The sequence below is a fragment of the Strix uralensis genome, chromosome 12, assembly GCF_047716275.1.
Source record: "Strix uralensis isolate ZFMK-TIS-50842 chromosome 12, bStrUra1, whole genome shotgun sequence".
Lineage (NCBI taxonomy): Eukaryota > Metazoa > Chordata > Aves > Strigiformes > Strigidae > Strix > Strix uralensis.
In genome coordinates, this window is record NC_133983.1 from 20,466,463 (window position 1) to 20,478,884 (window position 12,422).

Genomic DNA, 12,422 nt, shown 5'->3' on the forward strand with positions numbered 1-12,422 from the left:
CTGTCTGGGTTCCCCTGCATTAATCCTATAACTTTACAGGCTTTACTCTGTTGCATGTATTAGAGATGCCAAAATACTATATATAATCATATAGGATCATGTGAATACTGTGAAAACAAAATTATCCACTTTTTAAAAAGTAAATTTACTCAGAACTTTTTTATAGTCTTTTCTATAGTTTTGGAAATTAGGGCTTGCCTGTCAACATTTCACTGTTGATTCATCTCTGCAACTCAGATTTAGAAGCTTGTATATTAGAAGTTTTGTTTAAAGCCGGTGCAAGTCCAAGTCTTCACATGAAACTCAGAGGAGGCTGGATGAAGCTTGTGATCATCAGTCCTAGAAAATTGTTACTACATGTGTCATACAACTGGGATATTTGTTAGTATTTCCAATGACCAGATGTCACATAATGAAAACCAATCCAGCACTGTATACTCAAAGAATCAAGCTGGAAGAGATTTAACTGTCTTTCAGTCTTGGTGTTCATTCAAATACTTTAGTGAGCAAGTGTTGCTTCTTCATTCCGTTCTGTGGCTTTGGGAGTTCAAGACTGTCAAACTAAGGTAGTACCTTATTCAATGGTCAATGATTTTGAAGACTTAAAGATACTAAGTGCTGTCATTTTCATGACTTCCAAGCATGCCAGCATTTTTACATGTGGTATATATTACTAATAGTTTTTGTCATGCTTGATTGCCTGCCGTTGAACCGGGAATTCTAGGTATGCAGCATGACACAGTAGTGCTTGGCATCTACATAAAATATCACAAAATGGTTTGGGTTGGAAGGGGCCTTAAAGACCATCTAGTTCCAACCACCCTGCCACGGGCAGGGACACCTTCCACTAGACCAGGTTGCTCAAAGCCCCATCCAACCTGGCCTTGAACACTGCCAGGGAGGGGACAGCCACAGCTTCTCTGGGCAACCTGTGCCAGTGTCTCACCACCCTCACAGTGAAGAACTTCTTCCTCCTATCTAATCTAAATCTACCCTCTATCAGTTCAAAGATGTTACCCCTCATCCTATTGCTATACACCCTTGTAAAAGGTTCCTTTCCATCTTTCCTGTAGTCCCCTTTAAGTACTGGAAGGCTGCTATAAGGTCTCCCTGGAGCCTTCTCTTGTCCAGGTTGAACAACCCCAAATCTCTCAGCCTGTCCTCACAGGGGAGGTGCTCCACCCCCACACACCCCCCCACCCCCCCCCAATCATCTTCATGACATTCCTCTAGACCGATGTCTAGAGCAGGTTTGCGTCCTTCTGATGTTGGGTGCCCCAGAGCTGGACACAGCAGTGCAGGTGGGGTCTCACGAGAGTGGAGTAGAGGGGGAGAGTTGCCTCCCTCAGCCTGGTCACACTTCTTTTGATGCCACCCAGCATATGGTTGCCTTTCTGGGCTGCAAATGCACGTTACTGCATCATGTTGAGCTTCTTGTCAACCAACACCCCAAGTTCTCTACTCAGCTGCTCTCAAGCCACTCTTTGCCCAGCCTGTGTTTGTGCTTGAGATTGCCCCCACCCATGTGCAGGACCTTGCACTTGACCTTGTTGAACTTCATTAGGTTCACATGGGCCCACCTCTCCAGCCTGTCCAGGTCCCTCTGGATGGCACATCCAGCGTGTCGGCCCCACCACACAGCTCAGTGTCACTGGCAAACTTGCTGAGGGTGCCTTGATCCCACTGTCCATGTTGCCAACAAAGATGTTAAACAGCGCCGGTCCCAACATGACCCCTGAGGACACCACTCGTCACCACTCTCCACTCAGACATCGAGCTGCTGACCACAACTCTCTGAGTGCGACCATCCAGCCAATTCTTTATCTGTTGAGTGATCCATCTGTCAAATCCATGTCTCTCCAATTGAGACAGATATATCATGCAGGACAGTGTCAAATGCTTTGTAGGAGTCCAGGTAGATGACATCAGTTGCTCTTCTCTTATCCAGCAACTCTGTAACCTCATTGTAGAAGGTCACCAAATTTGTCAGATATGATTTGCCATTAGTGAAGCTGTATTGGCTGTCACTAATCACCTATTTATTTTCCATGTGCTTTAGTGTAGTTTCCAGGAGGATCCGCTCTGTGATCTTGCCTGGCACAGAGGTGAGACTGACTGGCCTGTAGTTCCCCAGGTCTTCCTTTTTTCCCCTCTATAAAAATGGGGGTTATGTTTCCCTTTTTCCAGTCAGCAGGAACTTCACCAGACTGCCGCAACTTCTCAAATGTGATGGTTAGTGGCTTAGCCACTTCACCTACCAGTTCCCTCAGGACCCATGGATGCATCTCATCAGGTCCCAAGGACTTGAGCACCTTCAGGGTCCTTAGATGGTCTCAAACCTGATCTTCTCCTACAGTGGATGGTTCTTCATTCTCCCAGTCCCTGTCTTTTGTCTTCCATGACTTGGACAATGTGGCTGGAGCCCTTGCTGGTGAAGACTGAGGCAAAAAAGTCATTGAGTACGTCAGGTTTCTCCATGTCCCAGGTAACCAGGTCTCCTGTTTTCCTTCTGGAGAGGGCCCACATTTTCCCCAGTCTTCATTTTATCATCAATGTACCTATAGAAGCTTTACTTGTTGCCCTTGATGTCCCTGGCCATCATTGGGATGGAGGCTTTATCTTTCCTAATCTATAGAATCAGAATGATTTGGGTTGGAAGGTACCTTAAAGATCATCTAGTTCTAACCCCCTGCCATGGATGGGGACACCTTCAACTAGATCAGGTTGCTCAAAGCCCCGTCCAACCTGGCCTTGAACACTGCCAGGGAGGGGGCAGCCACAACTTCTCTGGGCAACCTATTCTGGTGTCTCCTCACCCTCACAGTAAAGGTTTTCTTCCTTATCCTGTTCCTTGGCTGCTCAGACAGTTTCTCTGTATTCCTCCCAGGCTACCTGTCCTTGCTTTCTGCCCTCTGTGGGCTCCTTTTTTGTGTTTGAGTTTGTCCAGGAGCAACTTTTTTATCCATGCAGCTTCCTGGTGCTGTTGCCTGACTTCTATTTGTCAGGATGCATCGCTCCTGAGTTTGGAGGAAGTGATCCTTGAATATTAACCAGCTTTCTGGGATCCTTCTTCCTTCTAAATCCTATCTATATTCCCTACCTAGATCCTACAATGTGATAGATAGTGATAGTTTGGTGAAACCAAAAAATGCAAAGCAATATTACTCATTAAATGCACATATCTCCCATCTCAGTTCCCTCCAGATATTACTACTACATATTGATATATTTTCATTGTTACACATGTTTGGATGAAGGTGTAATCTGTGCACGTTTGTTTTAAAATAACACTAACTTCTCAAAATGAAATGTCAGAATTAGTTACCACAGTTTATTGAAATGACTCTCTTAAGTTTAAGTCATTCAGCTTTTAACAGGTGCTAAAATAAACCTTTAGGATAACATTTTTAGTCTAAGCATTTTGGTAAGTTACTCAGTCTGAGTTGCATTTTCAGAGGCAATTTATATCATAAGTAGTAAATGCTATTCACAGAGATGTGAGTTGTTATTCAGTTTAGAGAGATTTCAAAATTCTAGTTTCTTTAGGCAATTTTGTTTTCTTTGAAATTATTTTAAAGAGTTGACAAACATATCATTGCTACATGATTAAAAGTAGAAATTCTTAGAATGTAGAAAGTATAATAGCTTTAATAAGCATGCAAAGTTGAAGACCTATGTAAAGAAAAGCAATATTAAGAAGTCAGTATTAAGTTGAATATAAATAACCTTTGTTGTATTCTTTGGCTGGTTCACAACTTTGAGGCTGTAGTGCGTCTGGCCAGATCTCCCGCTGTTATTTTCTTGTCCTCCCAAACACCTAAAGGACGAGTTGGTTAGGCCAAAGTTGTCTGGGCTGCTCTGGGTTGACCCAGCAAATTGCACTGGTGTGAAACTAGCACAATAATTAAGATGCCATCATTAATGTGAGGAGGAGGGAAGAGCAGGAGGAGATTCAGAAATGCCTGGAAACAATCTTGGGAATTAAATTATTTTAATAAGCAGACACTAAATTGGCCTAATATGTGATGTTCAACAGAGGCAGACTGTTGATGCATGATTCTAGTTAATTCAATCACTCGTAAACAGTATGTCCTTCATGCAGCAGCATTAAACCTCTGCACAGTTTCTTCATTTTATCTGTCAACAGAATTGATATTTTTAATTGTCTGTTTGAATTCACTTTGCATGCTCTTGCATCTTTTTATACCCATTACCTAAGTGTGGTGAAATTTAGCAGCTGCATTGCAATGTGAGGCTTACCAGGGCTATGTAAATTAATAGACCGAATATGCAAAGCAGGCCTATAGTAGTGATTGTTTTTGTAGTCCTCGATAAGCCAAGGAGCTCCCTAATTCTTTTCTGAAGTACAATAAGCCAGTTTTGTTTTTTTTTTTTCAATTTAAACAAGGACCCACTGTACACTTCATTGATAGTATCTCCCTTGTAATTAAATGTACGTTATGGATGGCTCTTATGTATTTGTTACTTCTACATATGGCAATGTTAATTATATTTTACATTTACTGATGGGGCAAAAGAAGAGAAACCCATCCCGAGGGTACAGAATTTTATCTCGCTTCTTATTCTGATACGTACCAACTCTTATCAAAGAGTACCTATAAGTCGGCAATAACAATTACATCAGTCCAGTTGTGTATGCATATCCTCCTTCCCATTAGTTTACTGGAATTTTGTTGCTATTTCTCAGCTCTTATCTCATTGTGCTCACGCTGAACTCCTTTTTTCAATTGATTGACTATTGTATCTCACTTAACAGCAACTTCCAGACTTGACCATTTTATTTACTTAATTTTGTTATTTTTCCTAATTTTGACTTTTTTTGTTGTTGTTGCTATTAGACTTCTTTATCCTCCTTATAACTTGTGTTTTCTATGACTACAAACAAAAGGCATTGCTCTCCTACTTTTGGTTTGCCTAGTTCTTTGTTCCCTTGATGTAGTGGGAGAGGATTCATAGAGTTGCTTTCTGGAAATACTAGAGGATCTGTCCACATAATTATTGCTATAACAAGCGGTTGCTTTACTGGATTTTTCTTTCTTGATAGCTTTTTTTAGTTTAGACCTAGGACTATCTTCTGCAATCAAATTAGAGGATCATAAAGATACATTCTTGATAAAGTGATAATTGGCAGCATTTAATTACAGGTTTTACACCTTTCTGTAACATTTGTGGCCATGAAATGCTTCCCATCAGAAAGCTTGTCTTTGGCAAGGCTGATAGGTCACTGGTAGTGACAATGCTCTGTCATGCCAGGCTGATAGAAAGTTCCTAATCAGACTCATCAAATGTGGAAATGTAATTGTGCTACATTAATCATGTTTATACTTAACACACATGAGTCTTGGCTTTTGGGGGTATTTTTAATTGACAATGAATCAAATAGTGCACTTGAAAAATTGAGGCAATTAACATAAAGGCGTTAGGTGATGTGTTGTGCATACTAAACTGGGGAATACATTGCCAGTGATTTAAATGTCAAAACAAAGGAAGTTTTTACCCTTACTTGAAAAGATTTAATTTGGATGTTAATTAATGGCTGACCTCTTCTGTCTCTTACGTGATAGATTGCATGTTTCAGAGCTTGGGCTGCTTCAAGATCAGGGTTTTGTCCACATTTGGGTACTCTTTTATGCTATGGATTTTAACAAAGACTTTTCTATTCAACCATACCAAAAATCTTTGTTTACTCATATGATGGGAAATATATTAGTCTGCTTATCGTTAATGCTTAAAGGCAGTTGTTCTGTTGTCTAGCAAAGCCATAGCCTCCAACAAGATTTCCTTTGTTCAAACTGAATAATGCCTGTGGAAAGATCAGAGAAGACCATTCCTGATATTGCAATATCATGTGTGTACATGGGTCACAGTGCTGATCATGCTCACATCAAAACATTTTCTACTGAGTCTTAGATGATGCCATGTGAGATTTGTGATTTTATCACAACCACTCTTCCCGATTACCATGCCATTTGACTGTACAGATGGCCTCTTTCTGTGACTGTTTCATGCTATCAATATTACTGCTGTTACTCTCTTGTTTATTCTGATCCACACAGTGTGTGTTATCACACACACTTGATTCATCTCCCCCTACTTCACTTTTTCTGCAGCTTGTGTAGAGCCAATGTGGCAGCCTAATTCAACATATTATAATATGGCAAACCCTCTATGAAATTTTAACACAAGGTTTATATTCTAGTGTTAACTCTTCATGCTAAATATTGTCGTTTTCAGATAATTGGAACAACAGGTGGTAATTGTAGCTTGCAAAAACATGTTCAAGTGAGGTAAGATTTTTGGCTTAGTAATTTCTTGCAGGGAAAACTGTCTAGACTTTCTGGGTAATAGGTAGATAACTATGGATTTTTTCACCTATTCAGGTGTACATATCTCTAGTGCGTCCTTGTTGAAATGTAGTTGTGGCTTTTCAAAATGCAGAAGTCTTTAATGCATTTTGAATTCTACAAACATCTTAACATTACTTTCATTTCACATAAATCACTCGCTATGTTAAGAAATGTACTACTTTAGAAAATGTTGAAAAATGACTTGGTTCCTGTGTTTGGCATGTGGTAGCAGGTTCTACAGAAATGTGTCTCAACTTTTCTACCCAGATAGCAGAATGCTTTTTATAGTCTAAAATTTATCTTAATGTGCACGTACCCATGAATAGAACTTGAATACCAGAGCTTCAATTTTGACACTTGGATGCATAATTAAGACCAGGCATCTGGGACTCTGTTATACCATGTGGACAGAAATATTGGTCAGGATTTGAAGCTGAGCATTAGAGATCTCTCTTAATCACAGTATTTCTGTTTGACTGTAAGAAGCCAAACATGCGTTACTAAAATTCCAGGAAATATTTGACGGTATGCAAGAAGTTTGCAAAATTATGGAAGTAATTTTTATAGTGGGAGACTGGGAACTTTGCAACATGTTCATGGAGGCAGAGTGAGGAGGATCTTCAAAGGAAAGATCCTTTTGCACTTAAATACCTAAGGCATTCCTTTTTAATTGAAGTTTGATGCCTAGCACTTACACAGAGGGAGAAAGTTGTTTGCATATGTGTTGCAAATATGCATTGTGATTAAGTAATATAGAACATCTCAGATGTGTCTCTGAATAGATGTATGCAGGTTGATGTTGCAACATAACAGAATATCATATCATCTGTTAAACTGCTTTCACACGTGATTACAGCAAAACAAAACAGGAAAAAATGATTCTTGCGTGGTAGGTGGTCAGAAGACAGTTGTCTTCCAAACAGTGCATATTAACAGGACCTGAAAGGAAATGTGTTTAAAATAGACTGATTTTAATGCATATACATTTAATGAAGCCAATTTTTGACAAAGTAGGACATTAGACTAAACAATGTGAAAAAATTTAGTCTCTGAAAAACATTTTCAGGGCTAAGTCAAAGTCTCTCAGGGATGTAGTCAGCTCTTGGAGAGAAATGGAGGGAAAGCTATATGTGTTGGTGAAACCTCCTCTTGACATTATAATTCCAAGGTGGAGGAATGAAGTTCTGAGCTCAGAAATTGCCTTGTTTATTTTGTTGAGAAAAGCCATGCAACGCTGGTTTAAAAAAAAATAATGTAGTGGATGAGGATCTTTGCAGTGACAGCGAATGCTCTGTTAACAGGTTGGTCTGGATTTAAGAAGATAAAAGTTGCACATTACTTGGTTTGAGATTTGATTTGTTTCTGGAGACTTTCCAAGAACCGTAATGTTTCACAGACAACACTCTTTTGCAATACATGTAGGCTTTGGTTGGCTGAAGCATGCCAGCTGTTCTTCTAATAGTCTAAATCAATGACCAACTGCTTGGTATTAGTACGATGGGTCTTTTGCTCAGTGCAGTGCAAACCTTGCATTAATAATGTCCCCAGGTGGTTCAATGGAAGACTTCTTTATTCGTTTCCAGTTGGCAATTCCAAAACAAAAAAATCATATTAACTAAGCTAACTCCCTAACTCTGATTAACAATGCAGGCCAAGAGGCAGCCTTGTTTTCTGCAGGTGTGTAAACATGTTGGAAGGCCAAAATCTGTCTTTTAGGAAAACGTAGGTAGCTTAACTTTGGACAAACTCAGCAAGCAAATAGTCTGACATTAATTGCTTATGGCTGACAAAACTGAACAGAGTCATCTTCCTGAGGAGATAAGGGATATGACTTCTGGTTATAGTTTAGAGCTGGGGTCATGCTGAAGAGGCTACAGCATCAGCCAAGCTTTGTCAGGAGGAAGCTGTTGTTCATATCTGACAAACAGATACAACACAAGTTATTACATGCTGAGACATTAATGCATTTCTTTAGTATGTAGTTTTGTATTTTCACAGACTGCATTTCTGATAGAACTTTTAATTTGAGGATCTTAGGAAAGCACCATTCAAAAGAATCATGGCTAGCTAACCTTTTCCATTACGTTTCAAAGTGCAGTGTGGACATTTAGCAAGAATTAATGGGAGTATATGAGGTTAAATCTTCCTTTAAACATAAAATCTCATTTAAGTTAATGATATCTTAAAGCATGCAAGTATTCTTGAAAATAATTGTAGATGTAGTTCACAATTAATTCTTAGCTTTTAGGATTTCTCTCTGCTAATCCAAATCAAATTATAACTTTTCTAATGTAATTATGCTTATGGTTCAACTTGCCTTTTTTTCCCCCCTTGCTTATTTAAAGCAGTCTTTCTTGGACAGAGCAATCTGTCTGTATCCATCAGCTATTGTCTGCTTTAATGGACACATCTCCTTTTTACATAGCTTTCTTGAGGCATGTGATCTCTCCATCTCGCTTTGAGAATAAGCAGTAAACTCATGAAGTCTTTCAGAAATTTATTAGACTGAGTGTTTTTCTTCTAGCTGGAGACTAGTGTTCCTGATTTTGTCTTATGTCTCTGTTCAGCTTATCCATGCAAATTCTTTCCTTTAGAGAAGGGAAAGAAAAAGTAACTTTTAATGGATTGATTCTGAAAACTCTGGTCATCTTGGAGTGACTTTTGTGCATATTTGTATGCCTTGTACCTGCTGCTGCTTCTTGGGCAGACAAAGTGAAGCTGTAGTGGAGTAAGTGCACGTCGTGTTCTGTGATGTGAATATTAACTAAAATGTTTGTGTTGTGGGTTTTTTTAAATACCTGAAAAAATATCAACCCTGGTGATTGGCAGGGTTTGCCGAAATAAGAAATTGACTAAAGAAAGCATGTCTGAAAGGGATTTTCTTTAACAAAAATCTGAAATTCCTTTACTAAAGAATTATTTTTAAACAAGGTAAAAATAAAATTGAGAGCCCTAGGAAGGCCAAAAAGACAATTCCTGTAGCAATCTGGGATGTTGCTTTTAAGACAGGAGCTCCACCTTCAATGCTAGCTTTGATTTGTTTTCTTTCTTTAAAAAAAAACCCAAACCCAAAACCACCCCAAAAACCAATCCAAAAAAACCACAACAGTGCAACCTTCTCTGTCTCAGCTGGGGAGAGAACTGAAGCACAACTGAGGGGCCTTTAAAGAAGGCAGCAAAACGGAGGCAATACTGGAGCAGCTTTCAGGCAGCTGATAGCAAAAGAGCAATTCAGCCCTGAAGTTGTAGCCAGCATTCGTATATCTTGACACTTTCTAGCAAGTGCTAGAGCTTAAATTCAGGTTAGACTGAAGTAAATGATAATCTAATTGATGCATGGGACCATTCTGTAGCTAGGGATTCAGGTTTATTTTACTGAAGAGCAAATTGCAGCTCTTATATAAATCTTATAGACGGTGGTGCGAACACTTTGGCTAAACCTAGGTTTAGGTATAAACTGAGTTGTCCTCTCTCACAATTTTTGCCAAAATATTGAAAAGCAGGCTGTAGAAAATGGGTGCACTTTTTATTTTAATTTTATTTATATTATCTAACTAGAATATGTTTATGTTCTCTATTAACCATACTGATAGGAAACATTGTGTTAATGCATTCAGGCACATGGGTTTTGTTTACTTTCTCTTGTGTGACAGTGAACTAGTGGCAACAGAAAATGTGCTCTGGTTTGCTAGAAAACCAAATTGCCTGGTTACAAGTAGGACTCCTGCAGACTTTATTTAGCTGGAATTTTAATTACAGTGCGAGCTCTCCACTCCTACAATAAAGCAGTAGGGAGACCACTACAATTTGACCTTTATAAAACATTAACACCAACCTATACAAAAATATAACTTCAACTTTAAAGAATAAATACAGTGGGAGGCAGAATTCAATGAATTGTGTGCATATAATATTTTTACTTTTGGAAAAAATCATAAAAATATGCTAGTGTGGACACCAAAATGACGTCGGTGTGTCTGGTTCCCTGTATCCATCTTCTGGTCCTCATACAAGAATGCTGCACAGTTGGCAGAAGGATCTTTTCATGGTTTTATCATGCCTCGGGGAAAGCAGTCTTGCTGTGAGGCGTAGAATAAAGGATACTATACAAACCATATGGGAAATGTTGATGTACAAAAAAAGTCTGTTTCTTTCCCCGGAAGTGTCAATTCAGGAAACTTCAGGTGCCCACTCGCTCCCTCTGAATCTGTTCTTGTCACTCTTCTGTCTCATCTCCATTGCTGTATTCCCTGGAGGGGGAAGTATTAATGAATCAACTGTTGTGAGTTGTACCCTGGGCCAAGTACTCCCTTCTGCTGAGAGTCACGAACGAATGAGGTTGGGGCTGGAGAGGAGGAATGGGGCAGGGCAGTCTGTGCTTGAGTTGCATGGGAATGTCAACACAACAGCACTGTAGAACATGAAATGTGTAACAGTACTGGCTTCCATCTGTATACAGCACCATAAACAGTCACAAATACGAATTCTGGCTAAAATAGTCCCTGAGTCATGGTGTGGCACCTCACAGTATTTTGTAGTTCTGTCATTGTGGAAAGGTGATTAAGAGTGTGATCCAGGTCTTCTGTTATCTTTAATGTAATTCAAAGCATAGTTTAGTCAACTATACACTTTTTTGTGAAACTGAAGATGTAAACGTAAGGATACTTTAAATGAATTGGTTTTTATGTCCCATAATAAAAATCAAATCAAAGATGTTTGAACGCCAAGGTTATAAGTTGCTTTTATGCGACCTAAAACATTTTGTTTTCATTGTCTGTCACTTTTATTTTTCTGTTTGTTTGACAGGTGAAGCATTAACTGTCCAAATCTGTCGTTCTTTAATTGAATTCCTGATGTTATGTTTCACAACACATTATATTATGGATAGCTGCTGTTAGTAAGATGCACCTATTTCTGTGATGCATAATGTTATATGCCAGATATACTGGGGAAGAGAAAGAGTGTATATCAGTTTCTGGGAATGGAATGTTTCAGTACTCAAACTTACACCAACTAATGGATCACAGGCCCATTTAAGTTTAAAAGTTGTCTTGAAGCATGGTGTGTCTATATTGCTGTGGGGAACAGCACAGTTCCAATAATTGCCCTGTTTGCATCCAAAGAGAGGCTTCCTCTGCTGTCTCAGTGCTGTCCTGGTGCTTGAGCAAGGAGGGGATGTAATACCTGCAGCAGAATTGCTCCTGTCTTTTGGTGTGCAATTCTTAGCTGCATCCCTATTGACCAAAGAGTTTCCTTAGACTTGAAGGCCAGGCAGGCCTGACAGAACCACAAGGGAGTTTCTTTAATTCCTCTGTATGAGTTGTTGTTCAAACATGATGCTACATGTAAAAAGAGGATATGGAGGGTAGGATGGCAGCTATTAAATATTGTGGTTAGGGAGCTTCCCAGGGATTCATTGTGGCTGAAAGGCCATGAACTCCATTGTCTAAGAATCTGATTTTGGTTGTCTAGTTACTCTTGCTTTGGGGTTTGCGTTTCCTGTTTTTCTTTGTTATTAATCTTGGATTTTCTAGGTAAAAGTGGTATTCGGCCCAGCTTGTACTTGTGGAGAAACAACTCAAGTGTGACATAGAAGAAAATAGCAAATAGTGATTTTACAATATTTTTTTAGAGACATGGGAACAGTATTGTGGGAGTTATACAATGTAATTTGCAACCAAAGAGCTCGTTTCATTTAAATTTTAAAAGTTAGGTTTGTGATACAGGAAATAGTCTAAAATTATCTTTAATAACAGAGCTGATCAGTTCACTCTTCTGATTAATAAGAAAATGCAATGCTCCAAATGTTCTGTAAGATTTGGTGTTTCTTGAGAAATGTCAGATCTTATGCAGGTAGACAGAAGCTTTTTGGCATAATAGAATAGCAGCTTGTCGACTGTAAATCAAAATAAGAAACTTTATTAAAAATTATATTATTACTTCTGGCACTTTTATTCTTTGAGACACTGTCTTTAATAGCTTCTCCAATAAAGTTAGAAACTGAAATATAGAAGCTTTAACACTTACATAATAAATCTATTAATGTTTCTGGAA

The 12,422-nt window shown here is 39.0% G+C and overlaps 1 protein-coding gene across 5 annotated transcripts in view; it reads left to right on the forward strand.

The window, feature by feature from the left end:
• Positions 1 to 12,422, forward strand: part of CDH13 (cadherin 13) — a 516,835-nt gene that overhangs the window by 97,710 nt on the left and 406,703 nt on the right. The window lies entirely within an intron of this gene.